Source organism: Aquarana catesbeiana, linkage group LG02, assembly GCF_042186555.1.
Source record: "Aquarana catesbeiana isolate 2022-GZ linkage group LG02, ASM4218655v1, whole genome shotgun sequence".
NCBI lineage: Eukaryota > Metazoa > Chordata > Amphibia > Anura > Ranidae > Aquarana > Aquarana catesbeiana.
In genome coordinates this window covers 308134980-308159925 of record NC_133325.1, presented here as the reverse complement: position 1 = coordinate 308159925, position 24946 = coordinate 308134980, and positions in this window count along the sequence as shown.

Here is a 24946-nt window from a genome sequence, read left to right as displayed (position 1 = left end):
CTGTGGCACTTCTAAATTTAAAACCGGCTAACTTCCCTCCACCTTAACCACTTGCCGACGTCACTATACTGCGGCAGGTCGGCTCGTTCTCGCAAATCGCCATAGCTGTACGTCAGCCTTTTAAACAGTTATAACATGCACGCTCACCAGTTGCACGGCAGGGGAACTGATGCACGTGGCTGGAGGCTGCTATGTCTGCCGGCCACCTGCGATCGCTCCACAGAGAGCCAGAACAGGGATCTGTCAATGTAAACAGACAGATCCCGATCCCCGTTCTGTCAGGGGAGTAGAGAGATAGTCTGTTCCTAGTGATTAGGAACAGCGATCTCTCCTCCCCCACCAGTCAGTACACTGCCCCCACAGTTAAAACACCTCCCAGGGAAGGCATTTAACCCCTTGATCGCCCCTAGCGTTAAACCCTTCCCTGCCAGTGACATTTATACAGTAATCAGTGCATTTTTTATAGCACTGATCACTGTATAAATGTCAATGGTCACAAAAAAGTGTCAAAAGTGTCTGATCTGTCGCAGTCCCGCTAAATATCGTCAATCACCTCCATTACTAGTAAAAAAAAATAAAAATGCCATAAATCTATTCCCTATTTTGTAGACGCTATAACTTTTGTGCAAACCAATCAATAGAACGCTTATTGCATTTTTTTTTTAACCAAAAAAATGTAGAAGAATACATATTGGCTTAAACCAATGAAGAAATTTTTTTTGGATATTTTTTATAGCAAAAAGTAAAAATACTGTTTTTTTTTTTTTAAATTGTCGGTCTTTTTTTGTTTATAGCACAAAAAATAAAAACTGCAGAGGTGATCAAATACAACCAAAAGAAAGCTCTATTTGTGGGGAAAAAAGGAAGTCAATTTTGTTCAGGTACAATGTTGCACGACCGCGCAAGTGTTTAAAGCGACGCAGTGCCGTATTGCAAAAAATGGCCTGGTCATTAAGGGGTAAAATCTTTTGGGCGTAAGTGGTTAAACACCTTCTACAAATCACAACAGCCACGAAACAGACCATCGCCAAAGCTTGGAAATCACAGACGCTAATATTAGCTGAAACCAAACACAGAGTTAACCAAGCTATGATTCATGCCAAAATAGAAGCTAGCACTCATGACAACATCTGTAAATTCAAGAAAACCTGGCATCCTTGGGTTAAACATTACCGTATTTACCCCCCAATTTTGCTGAATCCTTATTGATGCCTTGGTAACATACAATTATACTTACACTTCTTATATGTGTGTCTGATGCGTGAAGTTGCATTCTACCCCTATTCTATTCCTACTACTATTCCTATTTGTGTTCTTATTCTTCTTACTTCTCCCATTTCTTAATTTTTATTCCTTGCCTTTCTCCATGCTTTGCTCTCCCATTTCCCAAATATTTCTCCCTTTATGTTTTCCTGTTGGTCCAGGTAGCAACAATTATACCTATACTTTCTATATTTATAACATTATAATTTTGAGCTCTAATATGCTTCATATACTAGATAGATCTCCCAATACATTTTTCATGTTTATACTATGTGTGATTTTCGAAGATCAATAACCTCTTGTTTAATACTAATTTGTCTTCATTATATTGGATTTCGATCTTTCCCAAACACTTAACAATTTCTCCTAATTACTATGCCTATTTTTAAACTATACAGTAAATATCTTATATTGTGTCTTGGAGCTATCTTCACAATAGTACTGTATGATGTTACTTCTTTATTGTTGCATCTGTACCCGATTGTATAAATTGTTAAAATCTAATAAAACAAATTTGACAAGAAAATGCATGATCTGGTGACAGGGTATCTTTAAATTGCTCCCTCGCTGAAAAAACATCAGGCTTTTATTTTGAAAAATGTTCCTAATTCATAAGAACAGGGTGTTTTCAGTATCCCCAGAACAGAAGCAACTAGGAATAATGTATGATTTGCTAAACTCTTTGCAGTACAAATAGTACTGTGGACACAGGGAAATGGTTAAACAAAGCTGCATTTTCCTTTACAGCTGCTAATGCCCTTTAATTTGTTCTTTTGTAAACCTGACCTATTATCATTACATTTAAACATTACTCTGGCTGTTCGCACAGCATCATTTTCTTTAAAGCAATACAAATAACATTTCCTGATGCCTGGACCCACATATTCTTTCCTTCATATAAATACCTTATTTTGCACTGTTCTTTTTACAAGGTCATGTTGGTGGACCATGAAACTTTTCATAAGAGTGAAAATATCAGTCAAGGCTTTATCGTGAGATAGTGTTCCATACAGGAAAAAAACCTAATAACCAGGAGAAGCCAATGCAATTTCAAAGGATTCTTTCAAATATTGATGTTAAACTCCCTATGTATTTCACATCCTTTCTTCAAGCATATTTGAAATTCTATTTGTTGTGTAAAGCAAACTTTAATATTTTACAGAATTTTTAATTGGAGCCCAGGATCAAAAAAAATCGGACTTATGGTTATCAAAAAACAAAAATAATTATAAGACCAAAAATGAAAAATGTCAGAAAATCATAAAATTTAAAAAATACAATTATAAAAAAAATACAGAAAATTCCCAGTGTCCTCCCTTTTGAATACTGCAGTGCAAGGGAGCATGAAGAAAATCATGAAGGCGCTAGGCTTCATGTACAATTTATTCTACCCATGTTCTCATGTATTTTACATTTAATGAAGACGAAAAAGAACGTTTATATTGTGGTTAACAGAAAGGATATTTTACTGAAGACTGAAGCTTCACTGGCCTGATAGCCACATAATTTTACAATTTACTATGTTCAAAGTGAACCAATAAAGGTTTGGGATCACTTTTATTTTTAATCTGCTTCTTTTATAAAATATTTGTATTGCAAATAAACATTTAAGACTGTGGTCCATCCATTACCTAGAAAACACAGAGCAATAAGAGTATTCCATGAAGAGTGCGAATTAGTAGCTGTTTACTTTCAGACTTTTAACAGGCAGGCAGGGAGGGAGATGAATCACTTACTGCTCTGATTCCTCCATTTATGTAAAGAAATCTCCGTTGGATCTACTGGACTGTGTCTAAGAATCTCAGTCTGATGTACCGAGCTCTGTAAACAAGCATTTCCAGCTATTCTGTTTCAAATTCCGCTTTATGCCGTGACATAACTCCTTAGCCCTGCTTATTGCCCTGGACAGTATGGTCACGTGCTGACTTGACACCATCTACAGGCAGCTTATATCTTCAATAAGATAAGTTGAATCCAACGCAATGTTAATTTTAAGGTTTCTCACTCTTTGGAAGTATAAGAATAATGACTTTGCTGCTGCAAATACTATGGTGGACACATTGCCAACATGGGGAAAACAGACACAAAATAGGAGAGCTGCTAGGTTCAGATCTGGTCACTAACTTCCATTGCAACAGAAAAAGATACACCTGAACTCAAATCCCAATTGTTTGCACATGCATATAATCGTGTTAAAGGGTATTTAAATTTGGTGCATTCTTTGCCACTTTTAGAACGCATGAGAGACACTTTTGCAAAATGTGCCTGCGCCAGTCTACGAGTTCCAGGGTATGTTCCTTCTCTAACTCTATGCTGCTTTACCCAACAAAGCACTAAACAACTACGATTATAGTCCTTTTTTTGAAATGCTATTCATTATTTTACACATTTTACAGAGAACAATCTTATTGCAAAAAAGTAGCTTACAAACATATTTCTTTACAACAGTCACAAGCACACTCAACCTCATTTATCAACCAGTGCCAAATAAGTATTGTCTGCATTGCCCCAAAGCAAGCAATTAGATTGAAACCTCTACTGGAAAATGACAGTTGAGTGTAAATCTAATTGTTGAATTTGAGTAACAAACACAGATGTCATTTAGCACACGTTGATGAATGAGATCGGCTTTAGGGCCAATTAGTCCACCAGTAAGGTTTCTTACAAGCACAATCAGTAATAGGAAGGACCAAATAGAATTATTTCCAGCAGATGTCCTAGCCAACATGAAATCTAGCATCCTAGTCTTGATGAAGTAATGGTTTCTGTGTCATTGTGTTTCTCAGTGCCAACTGTTCTTATGAGTTTAGATCCCTGGTGATTTTGGGAACCACCAAACTGCAGTAACAAGTGAAGCGCTTTTTAAAATGTAAACCTCAACAATGAACTCTAATATGTTCCCTTTGGTCTGTCAAACATACAGTTGGGAGCATGTTGTCATATCTGTTTGACAAGTGTAAAAAAAAAAAAAAAAAAAAACACTGTCAATCTTGATCAGAAATGTCAGGGCTATCCTGTGCCCTGTGCACATTTCCTTTGTAATTTCAAGAAGCCTAATTAGCCCTCCAAATACTTATCTTGGAATACAGAACAATTAAGCAGGGTATACACGGTAAGATTTTTCAAAAAAATTGAGTGATCCCTGCATTAACACAAGTGTGTGATTCCCTGCTGCGCTAGTGTATTCTAACAGCAGGGACTCCCCCTCAACCAGAATACACAGATCAGCATTTGCATCTATTACTTGTAGGCGCTGATCAAATGCTGGTTTACCAACATGATCATTTGACAGAAGCTGGTTGTGAGACCGGCTTCTGTTGAAGACAGCAGTACACTTGGAGTGAAAGTTGGCCAGTTCCTGCTGAACCAGCTGTTTTTCAGTCCTTGTATACCAAGTTTAGTTTCTATGCTGAAATTATTCGGTCCTCAAAAATGCTGTGTGTTTTCAGCTCACAATGGGAGCTGATTGTATTTCTATTTCTTTTTTTGTCTATTGAGGGACACAAAGTCTTTAATCTTCAGGATGTCCAAAAGCAGTCTAACTGTGGGGTGGATGACACTTACATTTTTTTTTCTGACACTGTCCCTTTAGTTTTTTTTTTTATCACCTTTATTGCTATGACAAGTGACAAACGACACCTCTTGTGATAGCATTGGCAGTGACAGGTACTCTTTATTAAGAAATCTGGGGTCTATTTAGATCAAATGCTTTATAAGCTAGTAATGGCTTGTTAACCAACCCGAAACAGGTAGTGACAAAATCCTTGCAGCTGCCCATTCCTTACGTCACGGGGGTGGGTATAGATGTCCCTTCCTCCCCTCCAGGACCAGGACAAGGGGGCCGCGAGAGGGATGGCTGCCCAAGGCACTGATATCAGGTAAGGTGGAGCGGGGCACCATGTGGAACGCTCCTGTCACTACAAGCTAGTAGTGACAGCAGCATCAGTAATCCTGTCAGCTTAGCATGGGAAGTGACAAGCAAATTCGGGAGAGCAGAACAGAGCCAGGAGGATGTGTGAGCTGGGATCTCTGCCCCCTTCAGCAACTCTTCCTACCACTGAAGTGCACGTGCATCGGGACTGTGCAGGGTTTGCTTACCCACCCCCAGCTCCTCCCAAAGAATGTGGGTAGAGGATTTGTGCTAGGAGGGGGGATCTTAGGAGGATTTGTGCTTGGAAGGGAAATTTGGGAAGGGTAGGGGGGTTGTTCTCGTGGAAACATTTGGGGGATTTGTGCTAGGAGGGGAAATGTGTGGTAGGAGGAGGAGGGATTTCAGGGGGAATTTGTGCTCGGAAGGGAGATTTGGGGGAGGATTTGTACTCCTAAAAGGAAAGTTTGGGGGAGGGGGGATTTGTGCTAGTAAGAATGATTGGAGGGATTTGTCCTGGAAGGGAGAATTTGTGCTCTGAAGGGAAATTTGGGGGGATTGTTCTCGTGGAAAAATTTGGAGGGGGGGGGGGATTTGTGCTAGTGGGAATGATTAGGAAGAGCTTTGTGCTAGGAGGGGAAATTTGTGTGGGAGGTGAAATTTCAGGGGGAATTGGTGCTCAGGAGGGAGACTTGTGCTAGTAAGCAGCATTGGAGGGGTTTGTGCTCATGGATAATTTCGAGTGGAGGATTTGTGCAAAGAGGGAGATTTACGCTCGGGAAAAAAAATTTTGGGGGGGGGGGAAATATGTGCTGGAGGGGAGAATTTGCGTTCATGGGAAAATTTAAGAGGGGGTGGATTTGTGCTCACAGGGCAAATTGTGCTAAGAGGGGAGCAGTCATACTCATTGGGGGGTGATTTGTGCTCGTGGGGAAATTTGGGGGCGGGGGCTTTTTGCTAGTAGGGATTTTTGCTATCTGTGCTGGAGGAGAGGATTTCTATTTGCGGGAAAAATTTTTTTGGGGGGGGGGTTTGGGCTAGGAGGGGAGATTTGGGGAGGGAGAGGATTTGAGCTGGGGGGGGCAAAATGTTTGCTGGGAGGGAGGATTTCACTGGGAGAAAAACTTTTTTTTTAAATAAAAAAGTACTGTTATTATTTAAAACAAATGTTAAAACTCCTAACTTATTTCTAGGGTTCTTGATATGCATGGGTCCTTGTTTGAAATGACATTTATGGACCTTAAAAAAACAAATGTAATATTGAAAAAAAAGTCAAGTCAAGAACAACTATGGAATCAACCCCACAAATGACTGGCTGTTTCGGTGTATGACCTTGTACTGATGTGCAAGTATGCTAAAGCAATTTAGAAGAATGATGCAGTGTACAGCACAGTGTACGGAATGAGTTGGTATGAAATACGTGTACAGCACAGAGCACAGAAATAAGCAATGTGAAATAGAGAATTTACAGCATAAAGCACAAAATGAGAATGCGCAATTTGGAATTTTTAGCAGTGCGTGTACAGAATGAGGTGGTATGGAATAGACCATGCACATCATGGAGTATAGAATAAGGCAATGAGAAATAGGGAATGTACAGGAGAGTACAGAATGAGGCAATATGCATTATAGAATGCACAGCGTACAACATAGAATAAGGAGTGTGGAATAAGTAACCCTTTCAAATCACACACAAGAAGAACAGACTCCGAACGATATTCAACATAGCACATTGCGAAACAACTCTTTATAATCCACAAGTGCACGATAATCAACATATAGACGTATGTAAGAAATTGGTGCTACAAGATTTAGAATTATTAAAACTAAAAGAGGGGTCTTATCTGATCCATATTAAGAAGGGGATACAAACATTGACTAAAAAGGAAAGACATTGTGATACGCCCAGCTGATAAAGGCAGGGGCGTGGTCATCCATTCAAAAGAACAATATCAGGAAGAAATAAACCACCAACTACAAGATGAATTGACCTATGTGAAATTGTTGGGTAATCCCACCATCAAATACAAAAAGGAACTGGAAAAAAATCATACATCTTGGAATAAAAAAAGATATATTTTAAACAATAAAGAAGCCAAATTCCTGTACCTGAATCATGCAGAATTCCTGTCATCTATACTGGTCCCAAGATCCATAAAGATAAAGTAAAACCTCCAGGAAGACCCATTGTAAACAGTATAGATTCCCTTACTTCAAGAATGTATCAAGAAATGCAGAAAGGTTCCCCTAAGTGGACTTTTAAGGCACTCAAAATAATACAAAAGTATCTATAAAAAGTTACATAAATTTTATTGAAAAAAACTTTAAAAGCAATTGCAACAAGGCATTGATTGGTCCATACAAAACATGTATAGTATTATAAAGAAGCATATAACAAATTCTCCTTACACCCAACGCGTTTCGATATATATGTCTAATTCTTCTTCAGGGGTGTGGAGATATAGGAGAACTTTATAAATAGTTGGTAGGTAAAGTTATTTGACAATGATCAGTTGATTTCCATAGGAGCTTGCAGTTGGAATGGCATCAAGTTTTGGACTGAAAATGGGACGATCATAAGCTCAAACGATATATGTGCATATGATTTATGCGGAAAAAAAACGGTTTTGGTAGGGGATGGGGGAGGGAAAAGTCTCTCGAGCACTCCACCGAATCGCTCTGGCCAGAGGAATATACTGAGGCAAGAGAGGGATCCCTGTATCAGTAAGGAGCTTTAAAACGACCGACCGCACTGCCCAAATCCAGTGAAGTAATGCCTGCAGGCTCCATTTGCGTTCCACGCTGGTTCCGGCGGCTTCTCCTCCGGTCCCGGCTACATCACAGGGACACCGGCAAGAATCACGGCAATCCTAAATCATCCAAAATAGAGTTAACTGAGTAACTTGGTCAGTAATTTCAGAGTGCGCTGTCTGCATGTTGGTTACAGATTGAGTGATGGTAGTTGCCTCAGATTCTAGCGTGGTGACCCGCGTTGTAACATCTACTACTTCCTGCTTAAGCCCAGCCAGCTCCCCCCTGAGAGCCATCTCTACACGAGAGGCCAGTGATTCAAAGTCCTCTCTGGTGGGGAGTTTTTGTAAGAATGCCCAAATAATATGCTTAGTGAGCTGCTCAGTAAAAGACCCCTGCTAGGGTGTCACACTGTGTGATGTACTCACTGTGACCGGAGATGTGACATCAGGGTTCAGAGCATGTCTTTCTGTCCCACACCAAGGCTGAGAGAAGCTGGGTCCAGGTAAATCAGCTTGCATGGACATTGGATACTGGCATATGCAGGGAGCAGCGCTCATCATTGTCTGGGCTAAGGAGCGGTGTGAGGGAGAGAGAGCGAGGCAGGCAGGGGGAGAGATCACTGGGTGGTGAGAACGGCGGCATATAGTTGCCTGAGCCATCCGTTTCTCTCTCCAGGTCTGCAGCCAACAGTCTGAGTGTCGTCCTTGTGGTAGCCGCCGGTGCCATCTTGGATGTGTCTGGGGTAGAAGCCGTGGACTGTACGGGGACCAGGAAACGCTCCATCTCACCAGCGGGACCTCTCTTGCAGCAGTCAGCCTTCCCTGCCACCCGGGTAATTAGCTGGAGAGGATAATGTTAGGTATGTCTACCGTGGAGGGCTGCTGGAGAGCCGCGGACTGGGAGCTCAGTAGGAACACGTCCTCACACTTCCATGCCGAGACCACGCCCCCCAAGAATCGCAGTAATCCTGGCTGGAGATCGCGGGGGGGTGAATCGAGACGATTCTCTATATGATTAATTGTGCAGCTCTAACACACGGTCATACAAATCTTGTCGTAAATTCCGAATGTCAAGAACGCGGTGACGTACAACACGTACTATGGCACTAGAAAAGGGAAGTTCAATACCAAGCCTTCTGCTAATCTCGTGTTAGTAGAAGTTTGGTGAGAGACGATTCACGCTTTTCAGCCTCGTGCTTTTCCGATCGTTACTGCTCTTCAGTTTGTGGGTTTGTATCTGTTTTTCAGTGCGTGTAGTCATTTCACATTTGTTTTTCAGTGTGTATTTTATAGTATGTATTTGATTTTGCAGTGCGTTCTTGTCCGCTACTTTCTGATTTTCAGCTCGCTCTTCTCAGGCCTTTCTGTTTTTCAGTGCTTTCTGTTAGTTTGTTCTGACCAGCTGACCGTTTTGAAGCCATGAGGACCCTCACCCTGGACCAGAGGGTTTTTAACTACCGGCTAGCCAGAGCCAGAAGAGTGGTGAATAACGCTTTCGGGATAATGGCCAGCCGGTTATGCCAATTCCTTACGGCAATCAACATGGCGGAATATAATCTTAACCATATAATCCTTGCATGCTGCGTTCTCCACAACTCTTTAAGGAGAAATTCAGTGAACTATGTTGCCTCAGTTGGGCCTGAGGCCGGACTTGCAGCTGGCCGTCATGGCTTGCCCCCCAAACCCCCCGCGAAGTAAGATAGAAGTATGTTGAGTACTTTGCAGGTAGGGATGCAGGTGGCATGAGGAGCACAATAGGTAGCGCAAGAAGGTCCAGGATTCCCAGAGATCAGGAGCTGCAGCAGATGACATTTATGTACCCAGGCTGTGGTACTATGACAGACTGCATTTTCTGGCAGGCCAGACTGAACCCAGTCAGCACTCTCCAATCTTCAACCTCAGCTGAGGCTTCCAACGTCCAACCTGGACCTTCCAGACAGGAAGAAGTGGAGGAGCCCAGCTTGAGCCAGGTATAGCATTGTTCAACATATTTCTAGTCAAATAATGATGTTAACTAGATGTTATTATTGATCAGTAATTTCTGATTCTACAAAGTGTTTTACATATCAATAGACAGTATTAGCCACAAATAATTGGGACAAGAATGAAAAATGCTGGGATCAGAATGATAGCCTTTTCTATTTATTAACATTCAATTTGCAACAGTCATGAGCTGAAAATTGTGTGTGATTGATGAACCAAAAATTAAAACTATGTCCCTTTTTCATACACAGGAAAGTCTCAGCCAGGAGGAGGTCATAGAAAGTGGCAGCCAGGAGGTGGCCGGGCCCAGTAGCCAGCCTGAATCGCAGGTTCCTCCTCTTCGCCTTCCACAAAAAAGTCCCAGGAAGAGGAGTAAGCTGGAGGAGGCAGCACTTGGCCTATTTCGGAAGGCTACTGTGGCCCTCAGAACCACCCCCAATAATCAAGAGGACTATGCCTACATGGCAGCCTGCAAAATGCAGAAAATGGAGGAGGGTCAACGCCTCTTATGTGAGGAAGTTATGTTACAAGTCCTAAATAAGGGGTGGAGGGGTGAACTCACAAGCCAAAGCCACGTTTGGAAGTTCAACCATGGTCCTCCTCCTCCACTTCCTGCCACAACTACAACACCAGAACCACAGCCTGGAAGCAAGCATGTAAGGAAGACAAGAGAGTGATAGCCTGGGTTTGGTGTGGCTGACAAAAGACGCAGGCTGTTGTAAGACCATATATGTCATCTTCTGCTGTTCCCGATCTCTTGTAGTCCTGGACCGGATTGTGCTCACTATTATAAGGTCTCCTCAGGCCACCAATTTTGACTGTAAAATAATTGATGTGTGCCCTGGGGTACAAAGGCTTCGCAAATATCACCAGTTTCTCCAGGGTTGCCTTCCTCTTAATTTTGTTATGACCCATCATAAATGGCTATTTATTTTTCACAAATACTTGCCTATGTGTTTAACTTCAAAAAGGCCAGTTTGTTTGTGAGTAGGCAGGTATATTTCAAAAATACATCAAATTAACAAGGGACACCAACACCAACCTCCTTGAGGTTAAAAAATACAAGATAATAATGGTGTTGTGGTAACTTGACACAAAACGAAAGAAAAAGTTAGAGATCACTATTAAAAAAAAAAACAAAAAAAAAATACATAGGAGATCTGGATAAAAAAAAACACTATAACCAAAAATTCTAAACATTATTATAGAGATCGGACGAAAAAAAAAAAAAAAACAATTATTCATGAGAGCACGAGAAATAATAAAGAGCAGCAAAACAACTTCATTATTCTAGCATTCTAAAGAAGAAGAGAATGCGCTGCATTAAAAGAATTAAAAATTTGCAGCATGACACATGTGCTATCTCCATTACGAACGCTAGTTTTACCAGACCGAGCGCTTCAGTCTCGTAACTGATTCAGAGCATGCGTGGAACTTTGTGCGTCAGAATTGTGTACACATGATCAGAATTTACCAGAACGGATTTGTTGTCAGAAAATTTGAGATCCAGGTCCAGATTTGTTTGTTGAAAATTCTGACAGAAAATGTCCGATGGAGCCTACACACGGTCGGAATTTCCGACAACAAGCTCCCATCGAACATTTGTCGTCAGAAAATCCGACCGTGTGTACATGGCATAAGAAGCCACAATTGAAACGTACAGAATTTGTATCCCCCAATACTGGACAAAGTTACCCCATTAAAGAATTTATCAGCTGCCACACTGAGGGTGTAGTATACCTCCTCCAATGCAGCTGTAATTTACAGTATGTGGGAAGAACAAAGAGACCCCTAATGGTCAGGATCCAGAACATCATAAAAGGCTTCCTGAAACATAATGTATCTAGACATTTCGCACAGGTACATAACAATGACCTGAGACATTTACAATTTTGGGGTATTGAGAGATATAACAGACCATGGAGGGGGGGCACATAAGGTCAGGTCCATAAGTCAAAAAGAATACAAATGGATACACACTACACATTCTCATACCTGATGGCCTTACTGTCGAATTTGATTAGAATTTTTTTTTTAAAGTAATTTTTGATCTTCATCCATGTTACTTGTGTATGCATCTGACTACTATGTACATTCTCACTTCATTCCCGACATGCTCATTTACCCACACCCTTTTTTATATATTTACATTACTACGTTAATAATTCCTATTAATAGGTTCATATCATATATGCATTTTTATATTTTGCCATGCTTTATGGTTCAATTATATATTTTTAGATCCTTATTTTATATTATCATGTTTTTGTATAGAAAGCCCTGTATTTACACACTTAGTCTCTCTACCACATGCACTTCACACATTGTGGTGTTTTTTAATATTGGTGGTGAATATGTGCACATTTCGGTATATTTTAGCTTACACTGCTATTCTCATCCACCAATTAGCTGCCTGGACAGCGGAGATATGTATTCTAGTGAAATGACTGCTGTAGTCTGTCTTCACCTACCCAGAAAATGGCCGCCGCTATGGTGGGGACATTTTCTCCAACAGAATGGCCGCTAACACACTTTCTGTTTTTGGACATAAATAGAAGTGGCCAACAACCAATCCGGTTCCCCCTGATGAAGCCACATGTTGTGACGTAACGCGTAGGGCGTGGCTGGATGTTAGAGCAACCCAGAAGTGACATAAGAATCGTGTTTGCACAGCATAAGCTTGTTTTACCTGCTTTTATGTAAGGATCCACTTGACGTTTTAATAAATCCACATTGTTTATACATACTACACTATGGGAGGCCATTATTTTTCTAATGGCTGGAACCTGAAGTTAACCATGTCACCGGGAGGGCCGAAGGAGAAGCTTGATACCAGCAGAGGGAGGTTTGAGCCCGGCCGAACATCACCTGGATACAGAACCCCTATACGGTCACAAATTGGAGATCTGCCGCTGTGCCCCTGTCCCCATTACAGGATATCCATGAGGCTGATTTTACTCCTAACGGAGGTAAGGGCTCTGTGAGCATTAAGCTTTGGTGAAGTCACAAAGATTGTTATTAAGAAGAGTTTGTTTTCATCTCTTAGAAGAGTTGTTACACGTTCACTTTTATTTTGGGATATTTTGAACTTTAATAATCATTCTACTATTTCATTGTATTTTTTACTTAGTGTGTATTTATCCAGTTATTCATCACTTAGAAATTTGCACTGATCATTCTTACTCATCATATTGTTTTGTGCATTGTGTACACTTTAGGTCCAGCAGCAGTTTCACTTACTTATCTATTTAGTTAGTTATTATTCACGCAGTAGTGCAAGAGACCAAGCTGTATATAATTAAGGAGTGTGGAATGAGAAGTGCACAGCAGAGTACAAAGAAAAGGGCATGAGGAATATGGAAAGTACAGCCTAGCATATAGAATGAGGTAGTGTGGAACAGGTAATGTACCTGTATATCACAATGTTCAGAAGTGGGCAGTGTAGAATGGGAATCTACAGGACAGTGTACAGAATTGAAAATGTACAGCACAGCATACAGGAGGAGAGGGTGTGGGAACAAAGAAATTTACAGCACAGTGTAAAGTGGTGTTTAGTATGGAATATACTGCACAGATTGGGAGGGTGTAGAAAATGGATGGTACAACAAATCATACAGCACGAGGTGTGAAATAGGGAATGTACAAAGTACAGAATGGGAAGGTGTGGCATACAAAAAACAAACAGTCCTGAACAATGTACAGAAGTAGGCGATGTGCAATACTGATTGCGAAGCCCAGCTTACAGAATGGGAAGGAGTGCATTAAAGGAAGCACTGTACAGCATACAGAATTGTGACGTTTTGAAATCGAGAATGTACAGCAACATATTATATTCAGCTAAATTTAAGTTTCCATAGCATAAACTGACAAGATTGCTTAAATAAATTGACCAGAGAAAAGCAATCAATATCAGAAATAAATCCAATCTAGCCAGTTTTAGGTCTGCTAACAGAAATGCATTCTAGACATGAAATATGTTTGTCTATGGATATACCTACAGGCATTATTGGACATTGGGAGGCACAATGGAGATCCATTGGGGGGGGGGGGGGGGGTGCCATATCCCAGAAGATTCTAAATGGATAACCACAAGGGTTGAACTGTGGATGGATTGCCCACCATCTCTCTTGGGGCAGAACAGATACCCTGTCCCACGCCCCAGATCATTTATATGGGGGGGGGGGTCAGGCTATGGCAGAGGAGTCGGTGGTGGACCCCTCGCAGGGCAGACATTTTTTCCAGAATGAACCGCTGCACCATAAGGGATATTTGGTGTTTTCTTGTGTGCATCTATCAGTAACTCACTTTCTTATATGCTTTTATAGGCCTCCCTACTCGGGCCCTATCCATAGCCGCATCTTTGGTGGTCCCCCAGTTTGGGCATCAGTGTGTGCATAATATATTGGTGAGAAATATTTGTTGCTGTGTGTCTCTGAAGGGCTGGCTCCCCCCTTCCTTTACCTACCCCTCCCTGCTTTCCATTATTACACGTTGGATGGTCCTGATTACTTATTTAGTGTTCAGGTTTCTGTTTTTTTGGCCACCTCCTTCCCTTTATTCCTTATGGTATAGGCATTTGGGATTTTCAGGGGATGTAACGTGATGTATGCCAGGTGATTAAATGGGCAGAAGTTTTTGGAACAAGTGTATTATGAAGGCCTTTCTTTACTTGTGCGACGGTAGGTATACCAATTGCTTTTGGTACCATGGGGTGTAGATCCACGAAGAGTTGTGGAGTAAATGATGTATTCTCCCCCCCTCTCTTCTAGGTTAGTTATAGACCTACCTTATATTGTATGGACCCTGGGTCTGTGTTTTCTTGTGTGGTATGCTATGCCTAGGATGGGCTCTGGTTGATGTCATTGTAAGGGCATAGAACAGACTTACACATACACCTTTTGTACTGTGGGAGCTAATGTTCTTATACTGTATATGCACTATTTGTTTTGTTCTTTTTATTTCTTTATAGGTAGCATTCCTATGTTAGCTCCTGAAGAATTGAAATATGTAAAAACATGTCAACCACTTCAGCCCCGGAAGGATTTACCCCCTTCCTGACTAGAGCACTTTTTACGATATACGGCACTGCCTCACTATAACTGACAATTGCGCGGTCGTGTGACGTTGCACCCAAACAAAACAGACATCCTTTTCCTCCTCCCCACAAATAGAGCTTTCTTTTGGTGGTATTTGATCACCTCTGCGGTTTATAATTTTTGCGCTATAAAACAAACAAAAAAAAAAAAAGCAACAATTTTGGAAAAAAAAAAAAAAAAAAAAAAACACAAAAAAACAAAAAAGCAACATTTTTTACTTTTTGCAAAAAAAAAAAAAAAAAAAAAAATCACAATAAGCGTATATTAATTGGTTTGCGCAAAAGTTAGAGCATCTATAAAATAGGGATGGCGGTGACCTGCAGTTTTTATCATGGCTGCAACATTATGGCAGGCACATCGGACACTATTTTGGGACCATTGTCATTTATACAGCGATCAGTGCTATAAAAATGCACTGATTATTGTGCAAATTATACTGACAGGGAAGGGGTTGAACACTAGGGGGCGATCAAGGGGTTAAGTGTGTCCTAGGGAGTGATTCTAACTGTGGGGGGGGGGGGATTGTCTCACTAGAACATGACAGAGATCACTGCTCCCGATGACGGGGAGCAGTAGATCTGTCATGTTGCTAGGCAGAACAGGGAAATGCCTTGTTTACATAGATATCTCCCCGTTCTGCCCACTATGCCACGATTTAAAGGGGACGTACCTGTACGCCCATTTGCCCAGCCGTGCCATTGTACCGATGTACATCGTCGTGCGCTGGTCGGCAAGGGGTTAAGCTTTATATAAGTTAGCAGTTCAGCCCTGTATCATCTTTGACTCATAGGGGTTGATTTACTAAAGCCAATTAGAACTACGCATTGTGCAATTGCATGCTAAAAGTGCAGTTGCTCCAGAGCTTAGTAAATGAGCAGAAGCTCTGCTGACTTTCATCATCCAATCAAAAATGACGTTCCCTTATTCTCCTTGCACGCGATTAGGCATTATTTGCAAAGTGAAGCTTTATTTCACTTACTAAGCTCTGGAGCAACTGCACTTGCAGAGTGTACAGCCTAATGGTCTTTAATCAACCCAAACTGCAAATCAACAAGTTCAGTATACATTTTTTTTTTTTTGCTTTGATCAAACAAATTTTAATATTACACAAAGATAACCCGCATAAATACAAAATGCAGTTTTTAAATGTCAATTTAATTTATTAAAGGAAAAAAGCTGACTAAACCTCCCCACTGAGCTTTTGTGTTCTGATAGAGGGGTATTGCATTCATCACTGTGCATTGTCATGCTTTTTATCAACCATGTAAACGCTAAGCTTTTTTCCACTTGAGACCCCACTATATGCACTGGGTTGACCACCACTTCTCTAAACTTTAGGAGCTTCTAACTTGGGACAGCCCCATTCTCCTTAACCACTTCCCGCCCGGCCTATAGTAGATTGGCGGCTGGGCGTCATATGACATCCAGCAGGATAACATTCCGGCGCTGTGACCGGAGGTACTGTGTCAGTATGACACACTGCAGCTCCGATCGTAGTAAGGAGCCTCTGACAGAGGCTTCTTACGTGATCAGCTGTGACCAATCACAGCTGATCATCGTGTGAACCAGGAAGTGCCGGTAAATGGTATTCCTTGGTTTGCACTGACAGGGAGAAACCGATTGGTGGCTCTCCCTGTCAGAGGGGGGGGGGGGGGGTCCTGTGCTGATGATCAGCACAGCGCCCCATCAGATGTGCCCATCAGCTGCCAACCAGTGCCCATCAGCTGCTAGTCACTGCCCTATCAAAGTCCGTCAGTGCCAATCAGAGCAAACCATAGTGCCAATCAGTAACACTTGTCAGTATCTCATCAGTGCTGCCCCATCAGTGCCATCTATTAGTGTCCATCAGTGCCCGTGTTGCCTATTAGTGCCCGTCAGTGCTGCATATCAGTGCCGCCTATCAGTGCCCATCAATTCTACATCCAGTGCCGCCTCATCAGTGCTGCATATCACTGCTGCATATTAGTGCACCTCATCAGTGCCTGTCAGTGAAGGAGAAAACAAAATTTTATGACAGAAATGAAGAAAAACAATTTTTTTCAAAAATATCGGTCTTTCTTTGTTTAGTAAAAATAAAAACCCCAGGAGGTGATCAAATACCATCAGAATAAAGCTCTATTTGTGGGAAGAAAAAGAAAAGAAACTTAGTTTGGGTACAGTGTTGCATGAACGTGCAATTGTCATTCAACGTGCAACATCGTTGAAAGCCAAAAATTGTCCTGGGCAGGAAGGGGCGAAAGTGCCTGGCATTGAAGTGGTTAAACAGCAGAGAAAGACTAATCTTCTAATCGTGCCCATTACTGTGATACATAGTAAAATGTACATTTTCATGCACATTGCTGCAACATGTACAGTGTGGTGTGTAATTTTGTCATGCAGTGGCCAATTGAGAACAAGTATGGAGAAGAGAAAAACACCGCGCTCAAAAAATTGTGAATACTACTAAGCTGCAGTTCAAATGTGCGATATCCACATAAATATAAAGAAAAGAAAAAAGAACTGCGCTATACCTTCAAAGCATATATGTGAATATATGTAACAAATAATATGAACGCTGCACCTGAGTGCAATTGAGAAAAAAAACACACTGTTATTAAACTGAATATATATAGTCACGCCCACAAAATATATAGTGAAACAATATTTTGTGGGAGTGACTATATATATTCAATGTCAGTTACTAGACAAAACGTACGTCGGGAAGGTGACGCTCTGACGTCATCGCCTCACAATAGGACGGGCGCTCACCAGCCGGCCGGCGATTGTTGCTCTCTGGTTACTACAAAATTAGGGACGTCTCAATGTCAGCTGGTTATCCAAGTCTCCATTACAGTCAGTTCACCTGCTGTTTGGTACCACACATAGAGTGACGCTGCAGATCCATGTCCATCTGACCTCCGGTTTATTGGATCAGGCCTATTCAGCTTGATATTTGGTAAGCGTCCATTTCAGGTGGTGGTGGATCACTTTGATGGGTGTTTTCCTACTCTCTCCCTCCACACATCGATCCCTATGAACAGCGATCAGGGGCTTCTTTCCACTACCTAGTGGACTATTGGTTTATTTGATTTATGGACTATATATTTTGTGGGAGTGACTATATATATTCAGTTTTAGAACAGTGTGTTTTTTTTTCTCAATTGCACTCAGGTACAGAGTTCATATTATTTGTTACATATACAGTATTCACATATATGCCAATTGAGAACACACTGCTGCACACCACAGTGCATGTGGTATGCATTGCAATGCGTTAAAAGGTGCATGTCCAATGATGGGTTTAGGTTGAGCTGCCATCCCATTTAAAATGAATAGGCTCCATCAACACAGCACAATATAATGCATGGTAATTTGCAATAAAGCAATCCAAAAGGAGTCTGAACTTTGATTTTTATAGACTGGTATAATAGGGGCATGTACAAAATGTAACCAAACACAAACATACAGCTTTCTTTCTAGTAGTTTATTTGCATGGTCGTGTAAAAATGTCATTTAGCATATTCTCTTTCATTATATTAACTTTAAAACATATTAGAAGTAACTTTTTGGAACGTCTTAACGTTTTCCACAAAGCTATCCTTTGGTTTACTTTTTATAGAAAACATTTCACTTTGGTCTGATATTTTGTATAATTGTTTTGCAAACTAAAATTTGCATAAAATGTGAAAAAGAATCCTACTGATTTATTTTGACATACAGTACTATCTCTGCAGTACTTAAACACATCATTCTTTTACAAGGCATGTGACCAAGTGATCCTGAACATGTACTGTATATTTGTGTTGATGTCCTGTTATATAAGCATGACTTCTACCTTAATTGCAGATCAGCATTCACAATGGGTCATCTGATCAAACATTAGTCTTCCTCTGAGGCTTAATGAATGTCAATGTTTCCCATTGTTTAATGATTATGTGCAAAGATCATTAACCAACAGAAACTAACCTTTGTGTTGCTCTACTGGTGCCTGATCTTCAAAGGAACCTGTATGAATATACCTAAGGAGGCAATCATTCTTGATGGTACGTACATTGCACAGTCATCCTTATTTCACAACTTGGCTTATTAAAGACCTGAAGCAAACCTAAGCATTCCAAGTGCCAACACTTCCTGACAGACTCTGTTTAACAGAATATACCAGTAAATATTTCACACATTGGGAATACAGGTGTATTAAAAAGGATTTAGGTGTAAATAACTGTTGACAGTTGACAAGAACAGCAAAAAAAAAAAACTCAGTACTGGTAGTCCCTAAGTATGGTCTTGTCTAAACAGGTCTCCTATAAAACTCTGAACATGTACAGTGCTGTGGAAAGGTTTTAGGCATGTGTGAAGAAATTCTGTCCAGAATGCTTTAAAAAAATATATAAATTATTTTTATTAAATTTACAAAATGCAAAGTGAGCAAACAGAAGAAAATTTTAAATCAAATCAATATTTGGCGTGACTACCCTTTGGCATCAAACCAGCATAAATGCTTACACTTGCACAAAGCCAGGGATTTTGTAGACTGAGTCAGGTGTATGAATAATTATATGAAGCAGGTGCTAATGATCATCTATTTCATAAGTTGAAACAGTCGCTAACTGAAACAAACCACTGTGCAGGAGGCTTAAAACTGGGTGAGGATCAGCCAAACTCCGCTACTAGGATGAGGTTGTGGAAGACAGTTTCATGTCCCAGGTCACACACTATGGCAAGACAGAGCACAGCAACAACACACACGATAGTTATACTGCATCAGCAAGGTTTCTCCCAGGCAAAGATTTCAAAGCAGACTGGGGTTTTTAAGATGTGCTGTTTAAGCTCTTTTGAAGAAGCAGGCGAACAAACCGGCAACGTTGAAGACCGTAGGTGCAGCAGTTGGCCAAAGAAACTCAATGCAGCAGATTAAAGACACATCATGCTTACTTCCCCTTTGATGTCAAAAGATTTTCAGCAGTGCCATCAGCACAGAACTGGTGAAAACCTGTGGGACCCACGTACACCCATCTACTGTCTTAAGTCGGAAGTGATCTAAGAACTGTGGCCAAAAAGCCATACCTCTGACATAGAAACATAGTTAAGTGACTCAACTATGCACAAAAACATAGGAACCGGGTTGCAGAAAAATGGCAGCAGGTGCCCTGGACTAGTCAAAATATGAAATATTTGGCAGTAGGAGGTGGCAGTTTGTTCGCCGAAGCGCTGGAGAGTGGTACAATAATGGAGTGTCTGCAGGCAACAATAGATCTTGGTGGAGGTTCCTGAAAAGTCTGTGGCTGCATTTCTGCAAAAGAAGGTGGAGATTTGGTCAGGATCAGTGGTGTCCTCAATCCTGAGAAATAGAGGCAGATACTTATTCATTATGTCATACCATCAGGGAGGTGTGTGCTTGGCCCCAAATGTATTCTGCAGCAGGACAATGACCCCAAACATGCACCCTATGTCATTAAGAACTATCTTCAGCGTAAAGAACAAGGAGTCCTGAAAGTGGTTTGGCCCCCCCCACAGAGCCTTGATCTCAACAGAGTCTGTCTGGGATTATATGAAGAGACCGGATTTGAAACCACAGGATGTGTGGTTGGCTCTCCAAGATCCCCATGAGTAAGCTCCGGGGTGGAGTAAAACCCATTGGGGGCGTGGCTTGGTTGAATCCCAGGCTGCGGCTGTCATTTCACATATCCACAGGGTCTTGCAGTGATTTGTGGCGCATAGGTATTTTTTTGTCTTAGTTCTCCAAGATGTTTGGAACAAGCTACCTGTCTCGCATTCCTGTGTGTAAGTGTACCTAGAAGAGTTGAAGAATTTATGCTGTTTTGAAGGCAAAGGGTGGTCACGCCAAATATTGATTTGATGTGGATTTATTTTCTGTTCATTTACTTTCCTTTTTTTAATTGACAAAAATAAACTATAAAGATTTCCATTTCTGAAAGCATTCTTAATCTACAACATTTTTTTAAACCTGCCTAAAATGTTTGCAGTGTAATCAAAGAAAATTAGTTTAGGCTGGACTTGCCATTTCAATAATTCTGCCCTGGCGACTTTTTTGCTGCATTATTTCTAAGTGGAAAAGGTCAAGGTCAAATTGTGGGGTTAACAAGAACTCCAGTAAAAAGCAGAGTGTGGGAGGCAAGTGTAATGCGTTAACACTCTGGCATTCTTCCTAAAATATTGATCTTTGAATGCAAGGCTGTCAAGCGCAACCATACCACTACCTAAACACTCGTGGTTCCTGTAGATTACTTGCTGTAGTTGGTGCAATGAAATACTATATGGCCAACCATTCCAATACAAGTATTCAGCACAGAAAACGGTGTTTGGGTAACATTATGGCTAGTAGTCTTGGTGTTTTCAACCATGAACCAAGAAACAACAAAAATGTACCTGCCACAGTACCCTAGATTTTAAAATCCTGGCGTTTATTTAACTAAACCGGTGAGCAATTTTAAATAAAAAATCCTGCCCAAGGGCCGACATTTCTTGGCGTCTGCTTTTCCATTTTTAAGCCATAAAACCCTCCTCAATAATATAGTTTAACTTTGTTACAGGAGATTGACATCTGGGTTAGTCTCCACTCCCCTATCTAAATTGCTTTGCATTGAACAGGAGACTGGCAGTTGGCTATGGTTTGTCCATGAAATAAACCAAGTGGAAGTAAAATAAACAGGTGAATAGAGGTGGCTTTTCTAATTAAGAACGCTCTCAATACAGCTTTTAAATTTTTAAGTGTTAAAAAGGCTGAAAGGTTTGATTCATATTTAGAAAGACCACAAAAGAAGATGTGAATATATTATGGGAGTAAATATTTACTCTGTTTTTGCAATTTTTTATTTTTTTTAAAAAAAGCTAGTTTGGAAGAGAAAGACCAAGGCCTTTAAAAGCAAACGTACTAGCTATCGGTAGAAAACAATGTGATCCATCAAAAGTACCTATTCACATTTATACAAGAATATGCATGCTCTCCTGCTAGGAGCAGATATGAACTGGCCACCGCTTTCAAAAACCTATTACATTTCTGGGTTATAAACCCAAAACAAAAAAAAATATATAGTTTTGCAGCTTACCAATCCTTTAATATGGTGGGTGCATTAGTTTTCATTCTATTTTTAGCCCCCCCTTTACTTTCATCTAATGACCCAGCCAGTAACACACCTCATGTTTGAGGGTGGCTCCTGTATCTATGGAGGAGCAGTAGCAAAGTCAACCTTGGACAGCAACATTGTCTGTAGAGGGCAGAGTTAGATAGACTAGTAGAGGTGGATGGACTTTACATAAGTGGAGGGATATCAAACTTTGTTGCCGAGTTCTACTGGTTTCTGCTCTGAAGACAAGGCTGTTTGTTGAGTACAGAGTGAATCTAAACCGGAGTGAACCTTTTTTTTTTATTGGTAGCAGGAGAGGTTCAGGTGACCAGGGTACTGTAGGTGTGTGACCCGAGAAAAGATCTGTCACTTGCATGTCACTGTTGTCATTCTTGATCTTGTCTTTAGTACTACATTTGTTGGCATTACATATCTCTTTTCTAATTCTGTTCCCCAATCTGGAAGGGTACAATGTAGAACTTTTACATTGGTGAACTGAAAAAGGAGTGGGTTACATAAAAACACTACAAATACTTAAAACAAAATAGCCTCGCCTTACTTTTACCCATTATTTTGAATTCAACTTCACGTTATACAGTATGTTCTTATATGGGAATGTTGGTAAAAAGTTCAACAGACACTGCGGCAGAAAAGACAACATACTGTGGCAGAAAAGTGAATAAAAAGGCAAAATTAAAAAATTACTTTTTTGGTTTATGCTGTAGATGAGATCAATTTCAACCCTGTTCCGATATTGAACACACCAGTGTGGTAAAATTGTTTTAGTTTAAAGATCCATCATATAAAAAATACATACAACCTCAAAATTAGAGAACTACAGTCCATTAAATAAATAACAATGTCGGGATGCATAAATAAAAGAGAAAAAGAAAAAAAGAAAAAGAACAGTGGAAACGTGACACGTAGGGGAAACATGTGGCACTACAACAGCCAATAAGATTCCAAATAAAATTGTCTGACTTATGTTTGGAAAATGTCAGTCAAAACCTTGTAAAATACACTTTGCTTTCTTCTAGTTTTAAAAAATCAATTTTGCCATATTTACATTGAATGGCTTTTTTTATACATAGTACCAACATCATCTGCAGCACATTGTATTACATAGAGTAATCCATATCACAACATTCACTTATAGTATGCAGTCTAATGTGCCTACCACAGACAAGGCAAGGCATAGCAGTCATGATTTGCTCTTTATCACACACTGGTCCCAATTTATCAAGCTGCAACAGAATATGCACCTTAAAGCATGCCTAAGGCATGCTGTAGTCGATTCTTAATGTCACTGTATGGCATATTAGATTGCCTTAAAAGTATATGTAAAGCCTATCATCAACATTTTCCTATTTGCTTCCAGTGCCATCCTTACCCGGGCTAGTTCTTTACTAGCCTTTGGGTTCCCGGCACTGGCATCATAAATGTGGACAGCCGTCAATGCTGCTTGTGGCTTCACAACCTGCTACCCGCTGCTCTTTTTGAATGGCCAATCAGTCTTCTGGGACCTGTGATGTGTCCAAGAAGACTGTGGTGTGGGAGGGGATATGAGAACTTCTACGGCTACGCAATCTGAGCGGATGTGGGAGTAGGTACTTGTCAGAACTAGCCCCCCCCCCCCCAAAAAACAAATGACATGCCAAATGTGCCAGGGGAGGAAGACTTAAAGCAGAGCCTCCCCTGTTCAGACAGCTCAAATTATATGATCAGCTAGAATATGTGCCGACTGCTTCCTCAACAGGAGATCATCCAGATATCCCACAATTAGGATGCCCTGGTACCATAGAAAAGAAACCATGACCTTGGTGAACACTCGAAGTGCAGAGAATAGCCTAAATGACAGGACCACACTGAAAAGTGGTGGGGACTCGCAGCAACACAATTGCTGTTATGAGGAAAACAATAGGGACATGCAAGTATGCATTCCTGAAGTCCACAGAGGCCAGACAGACCTGGAGGAGAAAATTCTGGGATGTCAGGCTCCTCTGTAGATGCAAAGCAAGCAGCACAGTAACATTTATAGGATTGTGATCCATATGCGTCTAGAACACATGTTGCACAATAGGTCAGGGGCAACACAGCTAAGAGGGTGCTAGGCTTTGAATACTTACATAGTAGCTGTTGGTAGCAGGAGAGGTTCAGGTGACCAGGGTACTGTAGGTGTGTGACCCGAGAAAAGATCTGTCACTTGCAGTCAGGAGCAGCAGCAGGGAGGTTCTTCCTCAATGCTGAATGGTGGTGAAAAAAAACATGTGGATCACATGCAACACTCCACCAAATCAGTCCCCTCAGTGGTAACCCTTTTTGTGGTAAACTGACAAAGTGGGGGATTTTGATGGCACCCTGTGGTCTTCGTAATCAGGTAGCCCCCAGTGCTTTACCCACACAGTCTACTAAGAAAGGGAGTCTTCAGAGGCAGGGTCACATCCCAGCTCTAGACCCAGAAAGTGCACTGCAGCTAAAGAACACAGATGTTTTGCACCATACTTATGGCACACTCCCTTCTAGAGGAGCTAGAGTGGCTGTTGTGCAGGATTAGATTGTTTAAAGTTAAGCTGCCATTGATGCCAGCTCATTAATAACTGTTCATTACAGAGCTATACATGCAATGTTCCTGAGGACATTGATGGATCAGTAATTTTTTAAAATAAAGTTTGGGATTACTTTATTATGAAATAATGGCACAAAGTGATACATTACATTGAGCTCATTTAAATTCTGGGTTATTATTAGGTTTGCTATGAACTCTAGACATTTCTTGCGCCCCCCCCCCCCCCCCCAACAGCTTGTGATTTGTCAAAGTATGGAGGCCTTTTGAAAAATATGGTAGTGGTGCGAGAGGTTTTGTTTCTAATGCCTGGTACACACAACCTCCCTCCTCCCGATTAACACAGCAGGGCTGAA